The sequence below is a fragment of the Narcine bancroftii genome, chromosome 1 (genome assembly GCF_036971445.1).
Source record: "Narcine bancroftii isolate sNarBan1 chromosome 1, sNarBan1.hap1, whole genome shotgun sequence".
In the NCBI taxonomy this organism is placed as follows: Eukaryota; Metazoa; Chordata; class Chondrichthyes; order Torpediniformes; family Narcinidae; genus Narcine; species Narcine bancroftii.
In genome coordinates this window covers 273,209,124-273,219,246 of record NC_091469.1, presented here as the reverse complement: position 1 = coordinate 273,219,246, position 10,123 = coordinate 273,209,124, and the positions used below count along the sequence as shown (strand labels likewise).

Below are 10,123 nucleotides of genomic sequence, written 5' to 3'. Positions count from 1 at the left end.
GCCCCAGTGTTGGCTTTACCCGACCTAAATAAGCCATTTGACCTATATACCAATGCGAAAGGAGGTGTGGCCACCAGAGTACTAACACAAGAGAGGGCAGGCTGTAGACAGCCAGTTGCTTTTCTGTCAAAAGTTTTAGACCCTGTTTGTCGTGGTTGGCCAGAATGTGTGCAAGCCATCGAAGCCACTGCTATTTTAATTGAGGAAGGACAAAAGATTATGTTTGGTACCCCGATGATAGTTCACACCCCTCACACAGTCCGCAATATTCTCTTACAATGTGCTGGAAGGTGGCTTACAGATTCTAGAATTTTAAAATATGAAGTGATCCTAATGGATAGGGATGATTTGACCCTGATTACAAATAAAGAACACAATCCAGCAGCTTTCTTGGTTTCTCCAAATTCTGACAATACCATAAATGATTTAGAGCATGTATGTTTAGAGGTAATAGATTTACAGACCAAAATTATAGAGGATTTAAGCGATGAGCCTTTACAGGAGGGTGAAAGGTGGTTTATTGATGGATCTTCCCGTTGCATTGATGGCACTCGCTATAGCGGGTATAGTGTAGTGGATGGGAAGGAAGGAGTAGTGATTGAAGCCGGTTGCCTTCCCGGTCATTGGTCAGCACAATCTTGTGAATTGTATGCCCTCTGTAGAGCTCTCCAGGGTCTAGAGAACAAGGTGGGCACTATCTACACAGACTCAAAGTACTCTTTTGGTGTAGTGCACACCTTTGGGAAGATCTGGAAAGAGCGGGGAATGATAACTGGGAAAGGACAAAAGTTGATCCATGAAAACTTAATTGTCCAATCTCTAGATGCTCTTACATTACCTGAGGAAGTAGCTGTAGTTCATGTACGGAGCCATCAAAGTGGTGACAGTCCTGAAGCACAGGGGAACAGACAGGCAGATGCAGCTGCCAAACAGGCTGCGCTCACGGAGAAAATAGACATGCAGCTGTTACTGCCCACTCCATATGAGGTTCAAAAGACTCCCATCTTTTCACGGGAAGAGGAGGTTTACATGAAGGACCAGGGAATGCGTCAAACTGTTGATGGGTTGTGGTGGACGGCAGAAGGACGCCAAGTGCTGAACTAAGCCTTGGCTCGGCAAATTATTGATCAGCTCCACCAGCAGACACACTGGGGAACACAGGCACTTGTGGATACTTTTGTATGGTCTTTTCATTGCTCGGGAATATACACTATAGCCAAGCAGAGTACTCGGGGTTGTCCAAACTGTCAGAGAGTAAATAAGAAAGTTATGTGCCAGGTAATGCCTGGCGGTCATGATATAGCTGTACGCCCATTTCAACGGATCAAATTGATTTTACGGAATTACCTAAGATAGGGGTTTACAAATACTTCCTGGTGATGGTAGATCATTTCACATGATGGGTTGAGGCTTTCCCGACCCCTAATGATCGTGCCAGCACCGTTATCAGGATACTACTGGAGTCTGTGATTCCACGATATGGTATGATTCAAACCATTGACTCAGATCGAGGTACACATTTTACCTCTCAGGTACTCCAGGGTGTGTGTAAAATACTGGGAATAGATTGGCAGCTACATACCCCATGGCACCTCCAGAGCTCAGGCCATGTTGAACGAATGAATCAGACCTTGAAAAATCAGCTCACTCGACTTCATGAGGAAAGTGGCCTCTCCTGGATTAAATGCTTACCCTTAGCTTTAATTAGGACTCGCACAGCTCCTCGTAAGGACCTTGCTGTCTCACCATATGAAATGATGTTTGGTCTTCCTTACATGGGATTCCACACTGATACCCCTATCCCTGAGGCTAATGACCAGTACATATCTAAATATTTACAGGGACTTTCTACTTCTCTGTATGACTTACGACAGAAGGGTTTATTAGCTCAAACCCCACCCCTAGAGTATCCTATTCATTCTATTAAACCTGGTGATTGGGTATACATAAAAGCATGGCAAGATCACCAACTAAAACCTGTCTGGGATGGCCCCTATTGTGTACTTTTGATTACAGACACTGCCGTGCGAACGAAAGAAAAGGGATGGAGCCACATCCAATGAATTAAACGAGCTGCTGAACCACAGACTAACGACATTGATCATCTACCCTCCACCTGGCGTGCAGTCCTTCATCCTTCTGATCTGAAAGTTACACAACGTGGGGAAAAAGTGCTGTAATGTTGTTTTTACCATTTGCTGTTTTGTTTACTTGTTGGTTCCCAATTTTGGGAAATCACCAAATTGCTCACAATGTATTAAGTCCTCCTGGAATAGGGGCCACAGAGGTGACAATTATTTACCTTTAGAATGCAGACAGGGTGCAGCTATAGAGTATAGTCATAGTGGGGTACCTTATTTAGTATGGGTTAATATAGGATCCCAACATGGACCAGGGGAACAGAACGACCCTAGGGGAGTAGATTTGATTTGTATTTCGGCCTCTACAGGTATTAAAAAGAGGAGTTTTAAAGAGATAGCACAAAGAAGATGGTGGGACAATGACAGACAGAATGGTAGTCAGGATTGTACATGTAGCAGAGATAGAGTGAATATATATGCTAATGTTCACAGACAGGCTGCAACTCACAGGTTCAGTGATACTTATGCTAATGTTCGCAGACAAGCTGCAACTCACAGGTTCAGTGACAAGAAACACCCCTCCCCAACTTGGTCTCCTGTAAATCATCCTTTGGGTCACACAGATATTCGGAATGTTAAGCACCACCACCGTAAGGGGAGTTCCAGCTGTAATCGACGTAAGCTGCTCCAGAACACCACAGCTGCTTGGCATTTAAATCGTTTAATCAGACTCCAGGCAGCCTTGGAGATCATCACCGAACAGACAGCGATTGCCCTGAATTTATGGGCTGAAGAAAGACGACAGATACGAGCCACATTTCAACAAAACTGCCTGGCTCTCGATTACTCGTTGCCTGCTGAAGGCAGCGTTTGTGAAAGACTGGTTAATGACAATGCTCACAACGGTCAGGCGGTTATAGCAGCTGGACTTCGCTATTCTGGCCATTATGGTGCTCCCCTGCCTAAAGACTTGTGTGCAGTATTTAATTCAACAAACCCCTCATCAGATCACTATAACCCAAAGGATGTATGTTTCCCAAATTCTGTCTGATGATGCTGAGACTGCAGTTCGTTTACTGACTCGCTGGGAAAAAGACCAAGTTTACAAGTAATACATTCCAGTTGAGAATTCACGAAGCGTAGCTAAAAGAAAAGTGAGGATTGTGAGAGATGAGTAAAACTAATATGAAAATACGAAAGATGAAGAAAACTAGTATGGATATATGTGTAATGAATAAAGCCAGTATGAATAGGATAAGGATAGATAATAGAATGTAGGAAGTAAAGTTAGTCTGAATAAGATAAGGGTTTTCTAGCCTTTTGGACAGAATTAGCAAGTTCTGCATATAAGAAGTTAGTAAGCCCTGAGGGTCGGGAAGGTGTGAATAAGGACAAAGGCAGGTTTGTGAATATATAAGGACAATAAGGACAATGACATGATGGGACACCGACAGGATACCCTCTCATCCTCCAAGTTCACAGAAACAGCAGGTAGGCAGATAGGTTGCCTAATGCCAAACTCATCCAGGAGGTAGAAGAATGTAAGGGGGAGGGTACCTCTACACTGAAATGAACTGTATAAAAGTTGGGTGAGCCCCAGTGTATGTGCGTATTCCCAGGGTAAGGGGAAGCACCCAACTTTGCATTGTTGTACAATAAATGTTCTTTGTTCTCAATTTTTGTCTCGAGCAAATTCTGTGAAGGTACTTCTGTTTCTCACATAGGTGAGGATCCAATTACACAGTGGGGAATTGAATCCCAGGTCTTGGAGTTTGCTGATCAGTTTTAAGGGGATAATGGTGTTGAATATCAAACTGTAGTCAATAAGGAGCATCCTGATGTGTGCACATTTGCTGTCCAGGTGTTCCAGGTCTTTATGTAGAGCCAGTGAGAGGGCGTCTTCTGTAGACCTGTTGCTACGATAGGCGAAATGGAATGTATCCATGTCGCTGCTCAGATAGGATCTGATATGCTTCAACACCAGCCTTTCAAAACACCATCATTGTTGATGTGAGTGCTACCGGTCAGTAGTCATTAAGGGAAGTTACCACACTCTTCTTGGGCACCGGTACGATTGATGCCTCTTTGAAACAGATGGGTACCATGCCCTGCTGGAGCGAGATGTTGAAGATACCCATGAATACATTGGTCAGCACAGAGTTTTAATACACAGCCGGGTACTCCATCCAGACTGGATGCTTTCCTTGAATTCACTCTCCTGAAGGAAGCCCCCACATCATCCTTGGATATGGACCTTTCCTGAGAAAATAGAAGCTTTTTAGCTTGCTACTGTTAACATATGGAAATAACATAATGGAATCCAAACATCATGAACAACTTTAAAATTATTATATTATCTTTGAGTTTCCAAAAGAAACAGTTTTAATAGATTTGTTTTTCATTTATTCCATTTTTCTATATAGGCTTATTTTATTCTCCTTAGATATGGCAAGGACTGCAATGACTGTCCATGTTTACTTGACCTTAATTGATCACATGTTGTTCATTAAGGCAACTTCCCAATAACTTACGGAAGGAACATATTTATCTCCAAGCCACTCTAATTATTACAACACCCCGATGACAGGCACTTCAATAACTAAGATGTTTACTAACTCCATTTAGAGAGGACATTAGTGAGTTACCTTCTTAAATAAAATAATCTACCTGTAGCTCAGATTACATCAGGGTCAGTAGTGCCTCCAGGATAAGCAGTGTCTTCAGGATATGCAGGGTCATCAGGGGCAGAGGATCATTAATCATGATCTATTCTCAGAGCAGTTCCCAAAGAGCATGGCCTCGCTCTTCTTCTGGTTTACCCTGCTGACTCAATCAGTCTGCGGTCCGATCATGCGTCTGAACAGAAGATGGCGATATCGTCCATGTACGGGGAGGCTGTGCTTCTGAACAGTGTATGAGAGGTCATTGCTCAGTTGAACTTGCTTCAACATCACCTGAGAATAGAGGATGGTTGTACACCATTTGTGTGAAAAGGACTCTCTGAGCAATTGTATACAAATACTATGATATCGGTGCGAGGTGAGAAACCTATTACTTAGAAGATCTTTAGACATTTATCTCATGACCTAAACATTACTTCATGAAGTGTTTCACTTCTTTGTGTACACAAGGTAAAGAATTCTGGGACAGTTAAAAGTTCATGATACAACTGAGCAAAATAAACTTAGGGTAATGACTAACTTGCTAAACATTTGCTTAAGCCCTTCCCTATGAAAGAGAGATTGCAGAACAAAGGCCTTTGATGAGTTGTACATGTATGAATCACAATATAAATTTAAAGGGACAGTCCTCCTGTGGTGTAACTCTGAAGAATGTGACTGATATTTATAATTTATTAAAGCACAGAAATGGGATTCTGAATAGGTGGGAATGAATCGAGCATCTTGGAACGTAGAACAGTACGGCACAGAACTAGGCCCCTTGGCCCACCGTGTCTGTGCCAACCACAATGTTAATCTAACCCTATCTGCTTGCATAAGACCTATATCCCATTATTTCTTGCTTTTTCATTAATTTTTGTAAATGCCTCTTAAACCTTGATTCTTTCACCTCCCCTAGCAGGGTGTGCTGCTCTGTGGTGAGGGGGTGGGGGAATTTGCCTCAGACTTTTCTTTTAAACTTTTCCCTCTCATCTTAAAGATACACCATCTCGTACCTTGTGAGAAATAATCTATCCTATCTATGCCTCTTTTAATTTTATATATTTCTAACTGGTCTCCCCTCACCATCCAATACCCCAGTGAAAACAACCCAAGTTTGTCCATCCTCTTCTTGTAGCCAATACTCTTCAATCCAAACAACATCTTGTTAACTTCTTCTGCACACTCTTGAAAACCTTCTTGTAGCGTGACAACCAGAATTATACACAGTATTCCAGAAACTAAAGGTGCAGGTAAACTGGGCTTATGACACCATCTCAAATCACAATCAATTGCATTTAATACCAAATCACTGTTGTTTAATAGGCCTGCTCATTTTGTTTTCAAATTAGAATGAGCTACTTTTCATTTCTGGTCTTTCATCATTCTTCCTGCACCCAGTTCATCCCACAAGCAGCATCTGTGGAGGAAAAGGGATCGTTAACATTTCAGGTCGAGATACTGCAGCAGCCCTATCTTTTTGCCTTTGCAGATGCTGCCTAACCTGTTCAATTCTTCCAGCAATTTGCTTCTTTGCTCTAGATTACAGCATCTGCAATCTCTTGTAAATTAGAATCCTCCTTTCACTTCAAACTGGGAAGTGACACTATAACTCAGTGGGAGAAACTCAGCAGGCCAAGCAATGTCCTTTATATAGCAACGGTAAAAATACATAACTGACGTTTCGGGCTTGATCCCTTCATCAAGGAATGGTAAAATGTCGGCAGGTGTCTGAACAAAAGAGTAGGGAGGAGGGGTGGTTGCAAGGTAGGAGGTGACAGTGGAGAAAGGAGAGAGGGGACAGCAGAGATCAAGGGGAGGTGGGATGGCTAAGTGAAGGGAGGGAGAACTGGACAGGGGAAGGGAAGTGGGGAGGGGGAGAGGAGAGCAGATTAGCAATAACTGGAAAAGTCAATGCTAATGTCATCTGGCTGGAGAGTGCAACAGTAACAACACCTGATTTTCCATCTTCATGTTTTACTTCTACCCATAACTCAATGGGACTAACATCTTGCAGAGTGCCCTTGAAACCTGAACACAAGCTTTTGGAAATTTGACTTGCATTGAATATAATCTGCATTTAAAAGTCTGAGATCCTTTGGATGAGTTCTAGTGATTTTAGTCAAGCTGTGTTGAAAATATGCAGATTTCTGCCATAAGGGCAACTGAATGGAAAGTGTTCCTATCTATTTGAATGGTCTTACCATAATGTCAAGTTCAAAGCTGATAATTGTCCTGTCAGATTTTTCTAATCTAAATGATACGTATTTTATCCTCCATAATTAAATCTGGCATATATGTTGAATCTGTTTGAAGTGGTCTTCCACTTGCTGGGGAAAAATAGTCATGGCATTCCTAGTGTGTGGTCAAGCAGCTTGATGCTTTGTGAAGTTAGGCTAAATAATCTATAACTTACACAGATGAGAAGTTAAGATGCAGCCCCTGCTTTATTAGTTTCTTAAAGAACCGGTTTAGTTGAGAACACAGCAACTGTGAACTGGAACTCCAGTATTCCATACCTGCATATTTGCGACTCACTGGATAGTCCTTTTGTGATCCCAGGAATTCAGGACTATCCTGTTCCAAACAGGTCAAAATCCATTCATATCAATTGTTCCCAGCTCAGAGGGCAATGGGGGTAAAACAATGTAAAGTTGGTTCATTGGCACTGTTGGCTTTGTAGTTGAAGATCAGTTGTTGAAAATAAAATAGCAATAATGGGTGGGAGGTGACTTTTGTGTTTTTTATCTGTTATTAAGTAATTCATTGCTCAAATATTGCCCTGACACCAGGGGGCTCTGCCCAGGATCCTTTCTGTGTTTCTTGCGCTTTTGAATGGCATATTGCAGCTGTTGTTTTCCCACTTATATTTCTTTGCCAGTGTGATGGGAAGATGTGCAATGTTGTTTCCAAATTTTGATCTTATCAAATCTTTCCTTTTCAATTGAATGTACACGCCCACTGAAGATTTGCTCAGTTCAGTAGAACTGGTAATTATGGGCCACTGAATAATTTTTAAATTTGGAACTAATTTGTAATTTTACTTCAATACTGCATGTCTGTTAAGTGCCAAGAGGGAACTATTTTTCAACTCTTAAGACCATGTCAGATACTGCAAAGGGATCAAAACTGTGACTCAGAGCTTCCTCAGCACGCCCAAAAATGAATTTATTGACTTCAGATTGTAATTTAAGAATAAACATATTATGCTAAACTCCAGACAACCTTGACCATGAGCAAATACTAACTGACAACTTTATAAAAGAGCTAACATAGGATGTGTCTCCCTATCAATTTCTGGTATCGATTCTGCTTCACCTAATTATAACTGTACTGCCTTTTGTCTCTTTGTCGTTACCAGTCCTTTGGACTTGTTTCCACCTCAGTTCTGTGGGTTGTGAGGTAACTACTGAGTCATATGCAAGATCAATGAACTCTGCTACAAGTGGGATAGATGAAGCATGACAGGATGCGAATATGGGTGGGTTGGCTGATGTATTGTGAAACCCTCCTTTGCACTTGCTCCCATTAAAGAGACTTTAATTATTAACACCTTGCTCGATGTCTCTCTGCAAACTGAGTGGGTTGGACTAGAGATTCCCAGTAAATGATAAGGATGTTACATAGTTTTAAGGAGACTCTGAGGTCACCCTTGATCTATTTTCTCCATCCTCCCAGGAATCACTGGCCATGAGAGAACATGGTACAAAAAGCTTCAGTCCAGATCTGGTATCAGGCATCTTGATAATGCAGTCTACCACTGAAGTTGAATGAATATGATCAGAATCTCAGTTCTGGAGATGTGATCTGGGAGGATATGCTAACCTTGGTATGTTCATCCTGTCAGTAAATTTGGAGGATTTTGCAGAGACCACATTGGTTGAACTTGGTCGGTGCTTTGAGTCGTTGACTATAATCTGTCCATTGCCCATGTGCCTGCAGGAGGGCAGGGATTACTCCAGCTTGGTGGACCATGAATTTAAGATCATATTTGAGACACTGATATTGGAGGTGGCCAAATGCTTTGCTGGCACATTGGATAGTTTTCAGAATTGTATTCCATCTCAAAATGTGGCTCCAGAGAAATGGGAACAGTCCGGAATGACTGGGTTTTTATTCTGGGTTGTGATTATTAGTTATGCAGGGGCTAGTTGTTTTTTTTGTCAACTAATGGTTAAATGTAAAACCATTCTCTCATTCACCACAGTGAAGGAATAAATGATGGTTTAAACTCTGAAGTGTGTAAGTCCTTAAGGGTCACCCATTAAGAATCTGTCAAGTAAGAGGGATGATAAAAACAAAGGCTTTTCCTTTTCTTGATTTGCATGATGCATTCACTAACCAAGCCAAATGAATACTATTCCAGTGTTTTCCAAGCACTTTGATCCATTTTTCCTCAGGTCTATCCACCTGAAGTCTTTGAAACAAAGGGTCAACTGAAGAAACTTTAATTGGAATTCAGATAAAAAATTTGTTGAAATAATTTTAATGCCACAAATGTAGAATATTCAAAGGACCATTGCAACAAGGCAACATTACAGAATCATTGCTTATAGTTAATTAAATGATATGGTAAACTGACAACTTTATTAATAACGCTGATTGATTTTGCTGTCAAAATGACAATTTCCATCTTCATCACAATCTCCATCAGCACTGGAACACCACAGGGCTGCGTACCTAGCTCCCTGCTCTAATTGCTTTATACCTATGTCTGTGTGGCTCGGTACAACCACAATGCCATATAAAAGTTTGCTGATGTTATCACAGTGGTGGGCTGTATGAAAAGGTGATGAGTCAGCATATAGAAGGGAGATTGAAAAATTGGCGGAATGTTGTATTAACAACAACCTCTTACTTAATTATCAACAAAAGACCAAGGAACTGATTGTAGACTTTAAGAAAGAAAAAACAAATGTCCACAGTCATTTGGGAATCAGAGGGCCAGCAACTTTAAATTCCTGGGGGCCATTTTCTCAGAGGACCTGTCCCAGACCATCATATAAATATTATTGTGAAGAAAGCACAACAGTGCCTCTACTTTTTCAGAAGTCTGCTGAGATTCCTGCATCATTGGAAACCTTGGTAAACTTCTGCAGATGTGTACAGCTTGGTATGGAGGCACCAGTACCTCTGAGCAAAAAAAAAACCTGCAGAAGGTAGCAGACTCAGCCCCATGCATCACAGACAAAACTCTCCCCACCACCGAGAACATCTACATGGAATGCTGCCACCGGACAGCAGCATCAATTATCAAGGATCTGCACCTCCCAGGACATGCTCTGTTCTTGCTGCTGACATGAGGAAGGAGGTACAGGTGCCAAGGACTCATATCACCAGGTTCAAGAATAGTTGTTACCCCTTAACTATCAGACTCTTAAC

General features: G+C 41.7%; 1 long non-coding RNA gene across 2 annotated transcripts; it reads right to left on the bottom strand.

Annotated features, from left to right (window-relative positions):
* Positions 1-4,222: 4,222 nt before the first annotated feature.
* Positions 4,223-7,336, bottom strand: LOC138743796 (uncharacterized). Of its 2 annotated transcripts, XR_011345073.1 has the most exons (4): positions 7,261-7,336; positions 6,047-6,161; positions 4,749-5,035; positions 4,223-4,340 (listed from the first exon to the last, which is right to left on the bottom strand). It is a non-coding gene; the product is annotated as an uncharacterized lncRNA (long non-coding RNA). The 2 variants fall into 2 exon arrangements; XR_011345072.1 differs by lacking the exons at positions 6,047-6,161; positions 7,261-7,336 and having other exon boundaries at positions 4,749-5,281.
* Between the last annotated feature and the right edge of the window lie 2,787 nt (positions 7,337-10,123).